Source organism: Lepus europaeus, unplaced genomic scaffold (genome assembly GCF_033115175.1).
Source record: "Lepus europaeus isolate LE1 unplaced genomic scaffold, mLepTim1.pri SCAFFOLD_30, whole genome shotgun sequence".
NCBI lineage: Eukaryota > Metazoa > Chordata > Mammalia > Lagomorpha > Leporidae > Lepus > Lepus europaeus.
Genome location: NW_026909177.1, coordinates 5,922,012 through 5,941,416, shown reverse-complemented (window position 1 = coordinate 5,941,416; position 19,405 = coordinate 5,922,012).

Sequence of the window (19,405 nt, the reverse complement as noted above, 5' to 3'; positions counted from 1 at the left end):
TGGACTTTATGTTTTAGAATGAATTTCAGTAGAGGAAATTTTGTTTTGTGCTGGAAATGCTAATTGGTTTCCTTTGCAGGCCAAACATGTACACATTTGTGTTTTCTGCGCAGAAAGCTAGAGATATCATGGCAAACAAACAGGATATTGATATTTGCAAACATGACTATTTATCCACTTGGCCAAGAAAAAGAGTTTGCTTTTCTCCAAAACCAGTTTGACGGTGATTTTCTGAGTCCATTGCATACCAGTTCCAGAACACTTTCTCTTGAAATGACTGGATGAGACCAGAAATATCAACTTGTGTTATGGCAAACTCAATCCCAGAACTTGCTACAGGCTCTGCTTTGTGTTTTTTGATATTATCAATGGACATGATGGTTTTGAAGGAATTTAAGCAGGGAATATTTACTTTGGTGCTGGGAAGCACTAATTAGTTCCACATGGAGACACAAACTCAACACATTCGTGCTGTCTAGGCAGAAAACTACAGCAATTGCTGCAAAGAAACATGATATTTGTGTATGTGTAGATGACATTTTATGCACTTGCCTAAGAAAATACTTTGCTAGTCCAAAACCAGTTTGACTGTGATTATCTGAGTCCATTGCATACCAATTCCACAGCACTTTGTCTGGATATGAATGGAGGAGACCAGAAATATCCTTTTGTGTTATGGCTCACTGAATCCCAGATCTTGCTACAGGCTCTGCTTTGTGTTTTTTGATATTATCAATGCACTTTATGGTTTTGAATGAATTTAAGCAGGGAATATTTTCTTTGGTGCTGGGAAGCACTAATTATTTCCACATGGAGACACAAACTCAACACATTCGTGCTGTCTAGGCGGAAAACTACAGCAATTGCTGCAAGGAAACATAATATTTGTGTTGGTTTAGATGACATTTTAGGCACTTACCTAAGAAAATACTTTGCTATTCTCCAAAACCAGTGTGACTGTGATTATCTGAGTCCATTGCATACCAGTTCCACAGCACTTTGTCCGGATATGCCTGGATGAAACCAGAAATATCCTTTTGTGTTATGGCTAACTGAATCCCAGATCTTGCTACAACCTTTGTGTTTGTGTTTCCTGGATATTATCAATGGACTTTATGTTTTAGAATAAATTTCAGTAGAGGAAATTTTGTTTTGTGCTGGAAATGCTAATTGGTTTCCTTTGAAGGCCAAACATGTTCACATTTGTGTTTTCTACGCAGAAAGCTAGAGCTATCATTGCAAACAAACAGGATATTGATATTTGCAAACATGACTTTTTATCCACTTGGCCAAGAAAAAGAGTATGCTTTTCTCCAAAACCAGTTTGAGGGTGATTTTCTGAGTCCATTGCCTACCAGTTCCACAACAGGTTGAATGGAAATGATGGATGAAACCAGAAATAGCCTCTTGTGTTATGGCTAACTGAATCCCAGATCTTGCTACAGGCTCTGCTTCATGTTTTTTGATATTATCAATGCACTTTATGGTTTTGAATGAATTTAAGCAGGGAATATTTTCTTTGGTTCTAGGAAGCACTAATTAGCTCCACATGGAGACACAAACTCAACACATTCGTGCTGTCTAGGCACAAAACTACAGCAATTGCTGCAAAGAAACATAATATTTGTGTTGGTGTAGATGACATTTTAGGCACTTGCCTAAGAAAATACTTTGCTGTTCTCCAAAACCAGTTTGACTGTGATTATCTCAGTCCCTTGCATACCAGTTCCACAGCACTTTGTCTGGATATGCCTGGATGAAACCAGAAATATCCTCTTGTGTTATGGCTAACTCAATCCCAGATCTTGCTACAGGCTCTGCTTTGTGTTTTTGATATTATCAATGCACTTTATGGTTTTGAATGAATTTAAGCAGGGAATATTTTCTTTGGTTCTAGGAAGCACTAATTATTTCCACATGGAGACACAAACTCAACACATTCGTGTTGTCTAGGCAGAAAAGTACAGCAATTGCTGAAAGGAAACATAATATTTGTGTTGGTGTAGATGACATTTTATGCACTTGCCTAAGAAAATACTTTGCTATACTCCAAAACCAGTGTGACTGTGATTATCTGAGACCATTGCATACCAGTTCCACAGCACTTTGTCTGGATATGCCTGGATGAAATCAGAACTATCCTCTTATATTATGGCTAACTGAATCAACGATCTTGCTAAACCTCTGTGTTTGTGTTTTCTGGATATTATCAATGGACTTTATGTTTTAGAATGAATTTCAGTAGAGAAAATTTTGTTTTGTGCTGGAAATGCCTATTGGTTTCATATCAGGCCAAACATGTACACCTTTGTGTTTTCTACGCAGAAAGCTAGAGCTATCATTGCAAACAAACAGGATATTGATATTTGCAAACATGACTATTTATCCACTTGGCCAAGAAAAAGAGTTTGCTTTTCTCCAAAACCAGTTTGACGGTGATTTTCTGAGTCCATTGCATACCAGTTCCACAACACTTTGTCTGGAAATGACTGGATGAGACCAGAAATATCAACTTTTGTTATGGCAAACTCAATCCCAGATCTTGCTACAGGCTCTGCTTTGTGTTTTTTGATATTATCAATGGATGTTATGGTTTTGAATGCATTTAAGCAGGGAATATTTTCTTTGGTGCTGGGAAGCACTAATTAGTTCCACATGGAGACACAAACTCAACACATTCGTGCTGTCTAGGCAGAAAACTACAGCAATTGCTGCAAAGAAACATGATATTTGTGTTGGTGTAGATGACATTTTATGCACTTGCCTAAGAAAATACTTTGCTAGTCTCCAAAACCAGTGTGACTGTGATTATCTGAGTCCATTGCATACCAGTTCCACAGCAAGTTGTCCAGATATGCCTGGATGAAACCAGAACTATCCTCTCATGTTATGGCTAATTCAATCCCAGATCTTGCTACAGGCTCTGCTTTGTGTTTTTTGATATTATCAGTTGACTTTACATTTTAGAATGAATTTCAGTAGAAGAAATTCTGTTTTGTGCTGGAAATGCTAAGTGATTCCATATGCAGGCCCAACGTGTTCACATTTGTGTTTTCTACGCAGAAAGCTAGAGCTATCATTGCAAACAAACAGGATATTGATATTTGCAAACATGACTTTTTATCCACTTGGCCAAGAAAAAGAGTTTGCTTTTCTCCAAAACCAGTTTGAGGGTGATTTTCTGAGTCCATTGCATACCAGTTCCACAACAGGTTGAATGGAAATGACTGGATGAAACCAGAAATAGCCTCTTATGTTATGGCTAACTCAATCCCAGATCTTGCTACAGGCTCTGCTTTGTGTTTTTTGATATTATCAATGCACTTTATGGTTTTGAATGAATTTAAGCAGGGAATATTTTCTTTGGTGCTGGGAAGCACTAATTAGCTCCACATGGAGAGACAAACTCAACACATTCGTGCTGTCTAGGCAGAAAACTACAGCAATTGCTGCAAGGAAACATAATATTTGTGTTGGTGTAGATGACATTTTATGCACTTGCCTAAGAAAATACTTTGCTATTCTCCAAAACCAGTTTGACTGTGATTATCTGAGTCCATTGCATACCAGTTCCACAGCACTTTGTCTGGATATGCCTGGATGAAACCAGAAATATCCTCTTATGTTATGACTATCTGAATCAACGATCTTGGTACAACCTTTGTGTTTGTGTTTTCTGGATACTATCAATGGACTTTATGTTTTAGAATGAATTTCAGTAGAGAAAATTTTGTTTTGTGCTGGAAATGCCTATGGGTTTCATATCAGGCCAAACATGTACACCTTTGTGATTTCTATGCAGAAAGCTAGAGCTATCATTGCGAACAAACAGGATATTGATATTTGCAAACATGACTATTTATCCACTTGGCCAAGAAAAAGAGTTTGCTTTTCTCCAAAACCAGTTTGACGGTGATTTTCTGAGTCCATTGCATACCAGTTCCACAACACTTTGTCTGGAAATGACTGGATGAGACCAGAAATATCAACTTGTGTTATGGCAAACTCAATCCCAGATCTTGCTACAGGCTCTGCTTTGTGTTTTTTGATATTATCAATGGATGTTATGGTTTTGAATGAATTTAAGCAGGGAATATTTTCTTTGGTGCTGGGAAGCACTAATTAGTTCCACATGGAGACACAAACTCAACACATTCGTGCTGTCTAGGCAGAAAACTACAGCAATTGCTGCAAACAAACATGATATTTGTGTATGTGTAGATGACATTTTATGCACTTGCCTAAGAAAATACTTTGCTAGTCTCCAAAACCAGTTTGACTATGATTATCTGAGTCCATTCGATACCAATTCCACAGCACTTGTCTGGATATGCCTGGATTAGACCAGAAATATCCTCTTGTGTTATGGCTCACTGAATCCCAGATCTTGCTACAGGCTCTGCTTTGTGTTTTTTGATATTATCAATGAACTTTATGATTTTGAATGAATTGAAGCAGGGAATATTTTCTTTGCTGCTGGGAAGCACTAATTAGCTCCACATGGAGACACAAACTCAACACATTCGTGCTGTCTAGGCACAAAACTACAGCAATTGCTGCAAGGAAACATAATATTTGTGTTGGTGTAGATGACATTTTATTCACTTGCCTAAGAAAATACTTTGCTAGTCTCCAAAACCAGTGTGACTGTGATTATCTGAGTCCATTGCATACCAGTTCCACAGCACTTTGTCCGGATATGCCTGGATGAAACCAGAAATATCCTTTTGTGTTATGGCTAACTGAATCCCAGATCTTGCTACAACCTTTGTGTTTGTGTTTTCTGGATATTATCAATGCACTTTATGTTTTAGAATGAATTTCAGTAGAGGAAATTTTGTTTTGTGCTGGAAATGCTAATTGGTTTCCTTTGCAGGCCAAACATGTTCACATTTGTGTTTTCTACGCAGAAAGCTAGAGCTATCATTGAAAACAAACAGGATATTGATATTTGCAAACATGACTTTTTATCCACTTGGCCAAGAAAAAGAGTTTGCTTTTCTCCAAAACCAGTGTGACTGTGATTATCTGAGTCCATTGCATACCAGTTCCACAGCACTTTGTCTGGATATGCCTGGATGAAACCAGAACTATCATCTTATATTATGGCTATCTGAATCAACGATCTTGGTACAACCTTTGTGTTTGTGTTTTCTGGATACTATCAATGGACTTTATGTTTTAGAATGAATTTCAGTAGAGAAAATTTTGTTTTGTGCTGGAAATGCCTATGGGTTTCATATGCAGGCCAAACATGTAAACATTTGTGTTTTCTACGCAGAACGCTAGAGCTATCATTGCAAACAAACAGGATATTGATATTTGCAAACATGACTATTTATCCACTTGGCCAAGACAAAGAGTTTGCTTTTCTCCAAAACCAGTTTGAGGGTGATTTTCTGAGTCCATTGCATACCAGTTCCAGAACACTTTCTCTTGAAATGACTGGATGAGACCAGAAATATCAACATGTGTTATGGCAAACTCAATCCCAGAACTTGCTACAGGCTCTGCTTTGTGTTTTTTGATATTATCAATGGACTTTATGGTTTTGAATGAATTTAAGCAGGGAATATTTACTTTGGTGCTGGGAAGCACTAATTAGTTCCACATGGAGACACAAACTCAACACATTCGTGCTGTCTAGGCAGAAAACTACAGCAATTGCTGCAAAGAAACATGATATTTGTGTATGTGTAGATGACATTTTATGCACTTGCCTAAGAAAATACTTTGCTAATCTCCAAAACCAGTTTGACTATGATTATCTGAGTCCATTCGATACCAATTCCACAGCACTTTGTCTGGATTTTCCTGGATGAGACCAGAAATATCCTCTTGTGTTATGGCTAACTCAATCCCAGATCTTGCTACAGGCTCTGCTTTGTGTTTTTTGATATTATCAATGGACTTTATGGTTTTGAATGAATTGAAGCAGGGAATATTTTCTTTGGTGCTGGGAAACACTAATTAGCTCCACATGGAGACACAAACTCAACACATTCGTGCTGTCTAGGCAGAAAACTACAGCAATTGCTGCAAGGAAACATAATATTTGTGTTGGTGTAGATGACATTTTATTCACTTGCCTAAGAAAATACTTTGCTATTCTCCAAAACCAGTTTGACTGTGATTTTCTGAGTCCATTGCATACCAGTTCCACAGCACTTTGTCTGGATATGCCTGGATGAAACCAGAACTATCCTCTTATGTTATGGCTAACTGAATCAACGATCTTGCTACAACCTTTGTGTTTGTGTTTTCTGGATATTATCAATGGACTTTATGTTTTAGAATGAATTTCAGTAGAGAAAATTTTGTTTTGTGCTGGAAATGCCTATGGGTTTCATATGCAGGCCAAACATGTACACATTTGTGTTTTCTACCCAGAAAGCTAGAGCTATCATTGCAAACATACAGGATATTGATATTTGCAAACATGACTATTTATCCTCTAGGCCAAGAAAAAGAGTTTGCTTTTCTCCAAAACCAGTTTGAGGGTGATTTTCTGATTCCATTGCATACCAGTTCCAGAACACTTTCTCTTGAAATGACTGCATGAGACCAGAAATATCAACTTGTGTTAAGGTAAACTCAATCCCAGATCTTGCTACAGGCTCAGCTTCGTGTTTTTTGATATTATCAATTGACGTTATGGTTTTGAATGAATTGAAGCAGGGAATATTTACTTTGTGCTGGGAAGCACTAATTAGTTCCACATGGAGACACAAACTCAACACATTCGTGCTGTCTAGGCAGAAAACTACAGCAATTGCTGAAAAGAAACATGATGTTTGTGTTGGTGTAGATGACATTTTATGCACTTGCCTAAGAAAATACTTTTCTATTCTCCAAAACCAGTTTGACTGTGATTATCTGAGTCCATTGCATACCAGTTCCACAGCAAGTTGTCCGGATATGCCTGGATGAAACCAGAACTATCCTCTTATGTTATGGCTAATTCAATCCCAGATCTTGCTACAGGCTCTGCTTTGTGTTTTTTGAAATTATCAATGCACTTTATGGTTTTGAATGAATTTAAGCAGGGAATATTTTGTTTGGTGCTGGGAAGCACTATTTAGCTCCACATGGAGAGACAAACTCAACACATTCATGCTGTCTAGGCAGAAAACTACAGCAATTGCTGCAAGGAAACCTAATATTTGTGTTGGTGTAGATGACATTTTATGCACTTGCCTAAGAAAATACTTTGCTAGTCTCCAAAACCAGTGTGACTGTGATTTTCTGAGTCCATTGCATACCAGTTCCACAGCACTTTGTCTGGATATGCCTGGATGAAACCAGAAATATCCTCTTATGTTATGGCTAACTGAATCAACGATCTTGGTACAACCTTTGTGTTTGTGTTTTCTGGATACTATCAATGGACTTTTTGTTTTAGAATGAATTTCAGTAGAGAAAATTTTTTTTTGTGCTGGAAATGCCTATGGGTTTCATATGCAGGCCAAACATGTACACATTTGTGTTTTCTACGCAGAACGCTAGAGCTATCATTGCAAACAAACAGGATATTGATATTTGCAAACATGACTATTTATCCACTTGGCCAAGAAAAAGAGTTTGCTTTTCTCCAAAACCAGTTTGAGAGTGATTTTCTAAGTCCATTGCATACCAGTTCCAGAACACTTTCTCTTGAAATGACTGGATGAGACCAGAAATATCAACTTGTGTTATGGCAAACTCAATCCCAGATCTTGCTACAGGCTCTGCTTTGTGTTTTCTGATATTATCAATGGACGTTATGGTTTTGAATGAATTGAAGCAGGGAATATTTACTTTGGTGCTGGGAAGCACTAATTAGTTCCACATGGAGACACAAACTCAACACATTCGTGCTGTCTAGGCAGAGAACTACAGCAATTGCTGCAAAGAAACATGATATTTGTGTATGTGTAGATGACATTTTATGCACTTGCCTAAGAAAATACTTTGCTAGTCTCCAAAACCAGTTTGAGGGTGATTTTCTGAGTCCATTGCATACCAGTTCCAGAACACTTTCTCTTGAAATGACTGGATGAGACCAGAAATATCCTCTTGTGTTATGGCTAACTCAATCCCAGATCTTGCTACAGGCTCTGCTTTGTGTTTTTTGATATTATCAATGGACTTTATGGTTTTGAATGAATTGAAGCAGGGAATATTTTCTTTGGTGCTGGGAAGCACTAATTAGCTCCACATGGAGACACAAACTCAACACATTTGTGCTGTCTAGGCAGAAAACTACAGCAATTGCTGCAAAGAAACATGATATTTGTGTATGTGTAGATGACATTTTATGCACTTGCCTAAGAAAATACTTTGCTAGTCTCCAAAAGCAGTTTGACTATGATTATCTGAGTCCATTCTATACCAATTCCACAGCACTTTGTCTGGATATGCCTGGATGAGACCAGAAATGTCCTCTTGTGTTATGGCTAACTCAGTCCCAGATCTTGCTACAACCTCTGTGATGGTGCTTTCTGGATATTATCAATTGACTTTATGTTTTAGAAGAATTTCAGTAGAAGAAATTCTGTTTTGTGCTGGAAATGCTAAGTGATTCCATATGCAGGCCAAACGTGTTCACCTTTGTGTTTTCTACGCAGAAAGCTAGAGCTATCATTGCAAACAAACAGGATATTGATATTTGCAAACATGACTTTTTATCCACTTGGCCAAGAAAAGAGTTTGCTTTTCTCCAAAACCAGTTTGAGGGTGATTTTCTGAGTCCGTTGCATACCAGTTTAACAGCACTTTGTCTGGATATGCCTGGATGAGACCAGAAAAATCCTCTTGTGTTATGGCTAACTCAATCCCAGATCTTGCTACAGGCTCTGCTTTGTGTTTTTTGATATTATCAATGCACTTTATGGTTTTGAATGAATTTAAGCAGGGAATATTTTCTTTGGTGCTGGGAAGCACTAATTAGCTCCACATGGAGACACAAACTCAACACATTCGTGCTGTCTAGGCAGAAAACTACAGGAATTGCTGCAAAAAAACATGATATTTGTGTTGGTGTAGATGACATTTTATGCACTTGCCTAAGAAAATACTTTGCTGTTCTCCAAAACCAGTTTGACTGTGATTTTCTGAGTCCATTGCATACCAGTTCCACAGCACTTTGTCCGGATATGCCTGGATGAAATCAGAACTATCCTTTTGTGTTATGGCTAACTGAATCCCAGATCTTGCTACAACCTTTGTGTTTGTGTTTTCTGGATATTATCAATGGACTTTATGTTTTAGAATGAATTTCAGTAGAGGAAATTTTGTTTTGTGCTGGAAATGCTAATTGGTTTCCTTTGCAGGCCAAACATGTACACATTTGTGTTTTCTGCGCAGAAAGCTAGAGATATCATGGCAAACAAACAGGATATTGATATTTGCAAACATGACTATTTATCCACTTGGCCAAGAAAAAGAGTTTGCTTTTCTCCAAAACCAGTATGACGGTGATTTTCTGAGTCCATTGCATACCAGTTCCAGAACACTTTCTCTTGAAATGACTGGATGAGACCAGAAATATCAACTTGTGTTATGGCAAACTCAATCCCAGAACTTGCTACAGGCTCTGCTTTGTGTTTTTTGATATTATCAATGGACATGATGGTTTTGAAGGAATTTAAGCAGGGAATATTTACTTTGGTGCTGGGAAGCACTAATTAGTTCCACATGGAGACACAAACTCAACACATTCGTGCTGTCTAGGCAGAAAACTACAGCAATTGCTGCAAAGAAACATGATATTTGTGTATGTGTAGATGACATTTTATGCACTTGCCTAAGAAAATACTTTGCTAGTCCAAAACCAGTTTGACTGTGATTATCTGAGTCCATTGCATACCAATTCCACAGCACTTTGTCTGGATATGAATGGAGGAGACCAGAAATATCCTTTTGTGTTATGGCTCACTGAATCCCAGATCTTGCTACAGGCTCTGCTTTGTGTTTTTTGATATTATCAATGCACTTTATGGTTTTGAATGAATTTAAGCAGGGAATATTTTCTTTGGTGCTGGGAAGCACTAATTAGTTCCACATGGAGACACAAACTCAACACATTCGTGCTGTCTAGGCGGAAAACTACAACAATTGCTGCAAGGAAACATAATATTTGTGTTGGTTTAGATGACATTATAGGCACTTACCTAAGAAAATACTTTGCTATTCTCCAAAACCAGTGTGACTGTGATTATCTGAGTCCATTGCATACCAGTTCCACAGCACTTTGTCCGGATATGCCTGGATGAAACCAGAAATATCCTTTTGTGTTATGGCTAACTGAATCCCAGATCTTGCTACAACCTTTGTGTTTGTGTTTCCTGGATATTATCAATGGACTTTATGTTTTAGAATAAATTTCAGTAGAGGAAATTTTGTTTTGTGCTGGAAATGCTAATTGGTTTCCTTTGAAGGCCAAACATGTTCACATTTGTGTTTTCTACGCAGAAAGCTAGAGCTATCATTGCAAACAAACAGGATATTGATATTTGCAAACATGACTTTTTATCCACTTGGCCAAGAAAAAGAGTTTGCTTTTCTCCAAAACCAGTTTGAGGGTGATTTTCTGAGTCCATTGCCTACCAGTTCCACAACAGGTTGAATGGAAATGATGGATGAAACCAGAAATAGCCTCTTGTGTTATGGCTAACTGAATCCCAGATCTTGCTACAGGCTCTGCTTCATGTTTTTTGATATTATCAATGCACTTTATGGTTTTGAATGAATTTAAGCAGGGAATATTTTCTTTGGTTCTAGGAAGCACTAATTAGCTCCACATGGAGACACAAACTCAACACATTCGTGCTGTCTAGGCACAAAACTACAGCAATTGCTGCAAAGAAACATAATATTTGTGTTGGTGTAGATGACATTTTAGGCACTTGCCTAAGAAAATACTTTGCTGTTCTCCAAAACCAGTTTGACTGTGATTATCTCAGTCCCTTGCATACCACTTCCACAGCACTTTGTCTGGATATGCCTGGATGAAACCAGAAATATCCTCTTGTGTTATGGCTAACTCAATCCCAGATCTTGCTACAGGCTCTGCTTTGTGTTTTTGATATTATCAATGCACTTTATGGTTTTGAATGAATTTAAGCAGGGAATATTTTCTTTGGTTCTAGGAAGCACTAATTATTTCCACATGGAGACACAAACTCAACACATTCGTGTTGTCTAGGCAGAAAAGTACAGCAATTGCTGAAAGGAAACATAATATTTGTGTTGGTGTAGATGACATTTTATGCACTTGCCTAAGAAAATACTTTGCTATACTCCAAAACCAGTGTGACTGTGATTATCTGAGACCATTGCATACCAGTTCCACAGCACTTTGTCTGGATATGCCTGGATGAAATCAGAACTATCCTCTTATATTATGGCTAACTGAATCAACGATCTTGCTAAACCTCTGTGTTTGTGTTTTCTGGATATTATCAATGGACTTTATGTTTTAGAATGAATTTCAGTAGAGAAAATTTTGTTTTGTGCTGGAAATGCCTATTGGTTTCATATCAGGCCAAACATGTACACCTTTGTGTTTTCTACGCAGAAAGCTAGAGCTATCATTGCAAACAAACAGGATATTGATATTTGCAAACATGACTATTTATCCACTTGGCCAAGAAAAAGAGTTTGCTTTTCTCCAAAACCAGTTTGACGGTGATTTTCTGAGTCCATTGCATACCAGTTCCACAACACTTTGTCTGGAAATGACTGGATGAGACCAGAAATATCAACTTTTGTTATGGCAAACTCAATCCCAGATCTTGCTACAGGCTCTGCTTTGTGTTTTTTGATATTATCAATGGATGTTATGGTTTTGAATGCATTTAAGCAGGGAATATTTTCTTTGGTGCTGGGAAGCACTAATTAGTTCCACATGGAGACACAAACTCAACACATTCGTGCTGTCTAGGCAGAAAACTACAGCAATTGCTGCAAAGAAACATGATATTTGTGTTGGTGTAGATGACATTTTATGCACTTGCCTAAGAAAATACTTTGCTAGTCTCCAAAACCAGTGTGACTGTGATTATCTGAGTCCATTGCATACCAGTTCCACAGCAAGTTGTCCAGATATGCCTGGATGAATCCAGAACTATCCTCTCATGTTATGGCTAATTCAATCCCAGATCTTGCTACAGGCTCTGCTTTGTGTTTTTTGATATTATCAGTTGACTTTACATTTTAGAATGAATTTCAGTAGAAGAAATTCTGTTTTGTGCTGGAAATGCTAAGTGATTCCATATGCAGGCCCAACGTGTTCACATTTGTGTTTTCTATGCAGAAAGCTAGAGCTATCATTGCAAACAAACAGGATATTGATATTTGCAAACATGACTTTTTATCCACTTGGCCAAGAAAAAGAGTTTGCTTTTCTCCAAAACCAGTTTGACGGTGATTTTCTGAGTCCATTGCATACCAGTTCCACAACAGGTTGAATGGAAATGACTGGATGAAACCAGAAATAGCCTCTTATGTTATGGCTAACTCAATCCCAGATCTTGCTACAGGCTCTGCTTTGTGTTTTTTGATATTATCAATGCACTTTATGGTTTTGAATGAATTTAAGCAGGGAATATTTTCTTTGGTGCTGGGAAGCACTAATTAGCTCCACATGGAGAGACAAACTCAACACATTCGTGCTGTCTAGGCAGAAAACTACAGCAATTGCTGCAAGGAAACATAATATTTGTGTTGGTGTAGATGACATTTTATGCACTTGCCTAAGAAAATACTTTGCTATTCTCCAAAACCAGTTTGACTGTGATTATCTGAGTCCATTGCATACCAGTTCCACAGCACTTTGTCTGGATATGCCTGGATGAAACCAGAAATATCCTCTTATGTTATGACTATCTGAATCAACGATCTTGGTACAACCTTTGTGTTTGTGTTTTCTGGATACTATCAATGGACTTTATGTTTTAGAATGAATTTCAGTAGAGAAAATTTTGTTTTGTGCTGGAAATGCCTATGGGTTTCATATCAGGCCAAACATGTACACCTTTGTGATTTCTATGCAGAAAGCTAGAGCTATCATTGCGAACAAACAGGATATTGATATTTGCAAACATGACTATTTATCCACTTGGCCAAGACAAAGAGTTTGCTTTTCTCCAAAACCAGTTTGAGGGTGATTTTCTGAGTCCATTGCATACCAGTTCCAGAACACTTTGTCTGGAAATGACTGGATGAGACCAGAAATATCAACTTGTGTTATGGCAAACTCAATCCCAGATCTTGCTACAGGCTCTGCTTTGTGTTTTTTGATATTATCAATGGATGTTATGGTTTTGAATGAATTTAAGCAGGGAATATTTTCTTTGGTGCTGGGAAGCACTAATTAGTTCCACATGGAGACACAAACTCAACACATTCATGCTGTCTAGGCAGAAAACTACAGCAATTGCTGCAAAGAAACATGATATTTGTGTATGTGTAGATGACATTTTATGCACTTGCCTAAGAAAATACTTTGCTAGTCTCCAAAACCAGTTTGACTATGATTATCTGAGTCCATTCGATACCAATTCCACAGCACTTGTCTGGATATGCCTGGATGAGACCAGAAATATCCTCTTGTGTTATGGCTCACTGAATCCCAGATGTTGCTACAGGCTCTGCTTTGTGTTTTTTGATATTATCAATGAACTTTATGATTTTGAATGAATTGAAGCAGGGAATATTTTCTTTGCTGCTGGGAAGCACTAATTAGCTCCACATGGAGACACAAACTCAACACATTCGTGCTGTCTAGGCACAAAACTACAGCAATTGCTGCAAGGAAACATAATATTTGTGTTGGTGTAGATGACATTTTATTCACTTGCCTAAGAAAATACTTTGCTAGTCTCCAAAACCAGTGTGACTGTGATTATCTGAGTCCATTGCATACCAGTTCCACAGCACTTTGTCCGGATATGCCTGGATGAAACCAGAAATATCCTTTTGTGTTATGGCTAACTGAATCCCAGATCTTGCTACAACCTTTGTGTTTGTGTTTTCTGGATATTATCAATGCACTTTATGTTTTAGAATGAATTTCAGTAGAGGAAATTTTGTTTTGTGCTGGAAATGCTAATTGGTTTCCTTTGCAGGCCAAACATGTTCACATTTGTGTTTTCTACGCAGAAAGCTAGAGCTATCATTGCAAACAAACAGGATATTGATATTTGCAAACATGACTTTTTATCCACTTGGCCAAGAAAAAGAGTTTGCTTTTCTCCAAAACCAGTTTGAGGGTGATTTTCTGAGTCCATTGCCTACCAGTTCCACAACAGGTTGAATGGAAATGATGGATGAAACCAGAAATAGCCTCTTGTGTTATGGCTAACTGAATCCCAGATCTTGCTACAGGCTCTGCTTCATGTTTTTTGATATTATCAATGCACTTTATGGTTTTGAATGAATTTAAGCAGGGAATATTTTCTTTGGTTCTAGGAAGCACTAATTAGCTCCACATGGAGACAAACTCAACACATTCGTGCTGTCTAGGCACAAAACTACAGCAATTGCTGCAAAGAAACATAATATTTGTGTTGGTGTAGATGACATTTTATGCACTTGCCTAAGAAAATACTTTGCTAGTCTCCAAAACCAGTTTGACTGTGATTATCTGAGTCCGTTGCATACCAGTTCCACAGCACTTTGTCTGGATATGCCTGGATGAAACAAGAAATATCCTCTTGTGTTATGGCTAACTCAATCCCAGATCTTGCTACAGGCTCTGCTTTGTGTTTTTCATATTATCAATGCACTTTATGGTTTTGAATGAATTTAAGCAGGGAATATTTTCTTTGGTGCTGGGAAGCACTAATTAGATCCACATGGAGACACAAACTCAACACATTCGTGCTGTCTAGGCAGAAAACTACAGCAATTGCTAAAAGGAAACATAATATTTGTGTTGGTGTAGATGACATTTTAGGCACTTGCCTAAGAAAATACTTTGCTATTCTCCAAAACCAGTTTGACTGTGATTATCTGAGTCCATTGCATACCAGTTCCACAGCAAGTTGTCCGGATATGCCTGGATGAAACCAGAACTATCCTCTTATGTTATGGCTAATTCAATCCCAGATCTTGCTACAGGCTCTGCTTTGTGTTTTTTGATATTATCAGTTGACTTTACGTTTTAGAATGAATTTCAGTAGAAGAAATTCTGTTTTGTGCTGGAAATGCTAAGTGATTCCATATGCAGGCCCAACGTGTTCACCTTTGTGTTTTCTACGCAGAAAGCTAGAGCTATCATTGCAAACAAACAGGATATTGATATTTGCAAACATGACATTTTATCCACTTGGCCAAGAAAAAGAGTTTGCTTTTCTCCAAAACCAGTTTGAGGGTGATTTTCTGAGTCCATTGCCTACCAGTTCCACAACAGGTTGAATGGAAATGACTGGATGAAACCAGAAATAGCCTCTTGTGTTATGGCTAACTCAATCCCAGATCTTGCTACAGGCTCTGCTTTGCGTTTTTTGATATTATCAATGCACTTTATGGTTTTGAACGAATTTAAGCAGGGAATATTTTCTTTGGTGCTGGGAAGCACTAATTAGCTCCACATGGAGACACAAACTCAACACATTCGTGCTGTCTAGGCAGAAAACTACAGCAATTGCTGCAAGGAAACATAATATTTGTGTTGGTGTAGATGACATTTTATGCACTTGCCTAAGAAAATACTTTGCTAGTCTCCAAAACCAGTGTGACTGTGATTTTCTGAGTCCATTGCATACCAGTTCCAGAACACTTTCTCTTGAAATGACTGGATGAGACCAGAATTATCAACTTGTGTTATGGCAAACTCAATCCCAGAACTTGCTACAGGCTCTGCTTTGTGTTTTTTGATATTATCTATGGACGTTATGGTTTTGAATGAATTTAAGCAGGGAATATTTACTTTGGTGCTGGGAAGCACTAATTAGTTCCACATGGAGACACAAACTCAACACATTCGTGCTGTCTAGGCATAAAACTACAGCAATTGCTGCAAACAAACATGATATTTGTGTTGGTGTAGATGACATTTTATGCACTTGCCTAAGAAAATACTTTGCTAGTCTCCAAAACCAGTTTGAGGGTGATTTTCTGAGTCCATTCGATACCAATTCCACAGCAGTTTGTCTGGATATGCCTGGATGAGACCAGAAATATCCTCTTGTGTTATGGCTAACTCAATCCCAGATCTTGCTACAGGCTCTGCTTTGTGTTTTTTGATATTATCAATGCACTTTATGGTTTTGAATGAATTGAAGCAGGGAATATTTTCTTAGGTGCTGGGAAGCACTAATTAGCTCCACATGGAGACACAAACTCAACACATTCGTGCTGTCTAGGCAGAAAACTACAGCAATTGCTGCAAGGAAACATAATATTTGTGTTGGTGTAGATGACATTTTATTCACTTGCCTAAGAAAATACTTTGCTAGTCTCCAAAACCAGTGTGACTGTGATTATCTGAGTCCATTGCATTCCAGTTCCACAGCACTTTGTCCGGATATGCCTGGATGAAACCAGAAATATCCTTTTATGTTATGGCTAACTGAATCCCAGATCTTGCTACAACCTTTGTGTTTGTTTTTTCTGGAAATTATCAATGGACTTTATGTTTTAGAATAAATTTCAGTAGAGGAAATTTTGTTTTGTGCTGGAAATGCTAATTGGTTTCCTTTGCAGGCCAAACATGTTCACATTTGTGTTTTCTACGCAGAAAGCTAGAGCTATCATTGCAAACAAACAGGATATTTATATTTGCAAACATGACTTTTTATCCACTTGGCCAAGAAAAAGAGTTTGCTTTTCTCCAAAACCAGTTTGACGGTGATTTTCTGAGTCCATTGCATACCAGTTCCACAACAGGGTGAATGGAAATGACTGCATGAAACCAGAAATATCCTCTTGTGTTATGGCAAACTCAATCCCAGATCTTGCTACAGGCTCTGCTTTGTGTTTTTTGATATTATCAATGGACTTTATGGTTTTGAATGAATTTAAGCAGGGAATATTTTCTTTGGTGCTGGGAAGCACTAATTAGCTCCACATGGAGAGACAAACTCAACACATTCGTGCTGTCTAAGCAGAAAACTACAGCAATTGCTGCAAGGAAACATAATATTTGTGTTGGTGTAGATGACATATTATGCACTTGCCTAAGAAAATACTTTGCTAGTCTCCAAAACCAGTGTGACTGTGATTATCTGAGTCCATTGCATACCAGTTCCACAGCACTTTGTCTGTATATGCCTGGATGAAACCAGAACTATCCTCTTATATTATGGCTATCTGAACCAACGATCTTGGTACAACCTTTGTGTTTGTGTTTTCTGGATACTATCAATGGACTTTATGTTTTAGAATGAATTTCAGTAGAGAAAATTTTGTTTTGTGCTGGAAATGCCTATGGGTTTCATATGCAGGCCAAACATGTACAGCTTTGTGTTTTCTACGCAGAACGCTAGAGCTATCATTGCAAACAAACAGGATATTGATATTTTCAAACATGACTATTTATCCACTTGGCCAAGAAAAAGAGTTTGCTTTTCTCCAAAACCAGTTTGACGGTGATTTTCTGAGTCCATTGCATACCAGTTCCAGAACACTTTCTCTTGAAATGACTGGATGAGACCAGAAATATCAACTTGTGTTATGGCAAACTCAATCCAAGAACTTGCTACAGGCTCTGCTTTGTGTTTTTTGATATTATCAATGGACGTGATGGTTTTGAAGGAATTTAAGCAGGGAATATTTACTTTGGTGCTGGGAAGCACTAATTAGTTCCACATGGAGACACAAACTCAACACATTCGTGCTGTCTAGGCAGAAAACTACAGCAATTGCTGCAAAGAAACATGATATTTGTGTTGGTGTAGATGACATTTTATGCACTTGCCTAAGAAAATACTTTGCTATTCTCCAAAACCAGTTTGACTGTGATTATCTGAGTCCATTGCATACCAGTTCCACAGCAACTTTTCCAGATATGCCTGGATGAAACCAGAACTATCCTCTTATGTTATGGCTAATTCAATCCCAGATCTTGCTACAGGCTCTGCTTTGTGTTTTTTGATATTATCAGTTGACTTTACATTTTAGAATGAATTTCAGTAGAAGAAATTCTGTTTTGTGCTGGAAATGCTAAGTGATTCCATATGCCGGCCCAACGTGTTCACATTTGTGTTTTCTACGCAGAAAGCTAGAGCTATCATTGCAAACAAACAGGATATTGATATTTGCAAACATGACTTTTTATCCACTTGGCCAAGAAAAAGAGTTTGCTTTTCTCCAAAACCAGTTTGACGGTGATTTTCTGAGTCCATTGCATACCAGTTCCACAACAGGTTGAATGGAAATGACTGGATGAAACCAGAAATAGCCTCTTATGTTATGGCTAACTCAATCCCAGATCTTGCTACAGGCTCTGCTTTGCGTTTTTTGATATTATCAATGCACTTTATGGTTTTGAACGAATTTAAGCAGGGAATATTTTCTTTGGTGCTGGGAAGCACTAATTAGCTCCACATGGAGAGACAAACTCAACACATTCGTGCTGTCTAGGCAGAAAACTACAGCAATTGCTGCAAGGAAACATAATATTTGTGTTGGTGTAGATGACATTTTATGCACTTGCCTAAGAAAATACTTTGCTATTCTCCAAAACCAGTTTGACTGTGATTATCTGAGTCCATTGCATACCAGTTCCACAGCACTTTGTCTGGATATGCCTGGATGAAACCAGAAATATCCTCATATGTTATGACTATCTGAATCAACGATCTTGGTACAACCTTTGTGTTTGTGTTTTCTGGATACTATCAATGGACTTTATGTTTTAGAATGAATTTCAGTAGAGAAAATTTTGTTTTGTGCTGGAAATGCCTATGGGTTTCATATCAGGCCAAACATGTACACCTTTGTGATTTCTATGCAGAAAGCTAGAGCTATCATTGCAAACAAGCAGGATATTGATATTTTCAAACATGACTATTTATCCACTTGGCCAAGAAAAAGAGTTTGCTTTTCTCCAAAACCAGTTTGACGGTGATTTTCTGAGTCCATTGCATACCAGTTCCAGAACACTTTCTCTTGAAATGACTGGATGAGACCAGAAATATCAACTTGTGTTATGGCAAACTCAATCCCAGATCTTGCTACAGGCTCTGCTTTGTGTTTTTTGATATTATCAATGCACTTTATAGTTTTGAATGAATTTAAGCAGGGAATATTTTCTTTGGTGCTGGGAAGCACGAATTAGTTCCACATGGAGACACAAACTCAACACATTCGTGCTGTCTAGGCAGAAAACTACAGCAATTGCTGCAAAGAAACATGATATTTGTGTATGTGTAGATGACATTTTATGCACTTGCCTATGAAAATACTTTGCTAGTCTCCA